General features: G+C 40.8%; 1 protein-coding gene across 1 annotated transcript in view; it reads right to left on the reverse strand.

Annotated features, from left to right (window-relative positions):
• The window catches only part of LOC101983531 (aldehyde dehydrogenase, cytosolic 1-like), a 37,905-nt gene that overhangs the window by 17,028 nt on the left and 20,125 nt on the right, over nt 1–752 (reverse strand). The gene's annotated exons all lie outside the window — the stretch shown is intronic.

The raw sequence follows: 752 nt of genomic DNA on the forward strand, positions 1-752 counted from the left end.
TTATGGTTATGTGTAGTAAAAGGAACAGCGGGCCCCTTCCCACCGCCTGGCTCCCGGCTAGCTTTACACCCGAAATAATTACACAGAAACTGTATTCACTTAAACACTGCCTGGACCATCAGTTCTAACCTCTTATTGGCTAACGTTCACATCTTGATTAACCCATTTTTAATAATCTGTGTATTACCACAAGACTGTTGCTTACAAGCAAGATTCTAACCTCCATCCCTCTCAGGATGGAGAATCATGGCGTCTGACTCTGCTTTCTTTCTTCCAGCATTCTGTTCTGTCTACTCCATCTATCTAAGCTGCTGTCCTATCAAAAGGCCAAGGCAGTCTCTTTATTTGACCAATGAAAGCAACAGATGGAAAGAAGATCCTCCTACATCAGTTATGGCTGCTTCCCATTATTCAACTTTTATCTACTCAGGTGTAGCAAGGAACACAGAAATCCAAGGCTCTCCATATAGGAACATAGAAGAAACTGCAATGTGTCACTTTCTCAGAGTGTACTGTGTAGACAGCATTCCACCCAGGAGCTAGAGGTGAGACTCTACAATTTATTTTTCTTAATCTAGAAGCAGTAGCTACATTAACTCATACAAATCACTGTGGCCTAACTTGTAGTTCCTACCATACACTTAACTAACCATCTGACTGCCTCAAAGGCCATATTTCTCCTAAGAGACACTAGTGATTATACTACAAATCATTTACTGTAATCTTTCAGACACATAACAGCATTTTCTTAC

Source organism: Microtus ochrogaster, chromosome 8 (genome assembly GCF_000317375.1).
Source record: "Microtus ochrogaster isolate Prairie Vole_2 chromosome 8, MicOch1.0, whole genome shotgun sequence".
Taxonomy (NCBI): Eukaryota; Metazoa; Chordata; class Mammalia; order Rodentia; family Cricetidae; genus Microtus; species Microtus ochrogaster.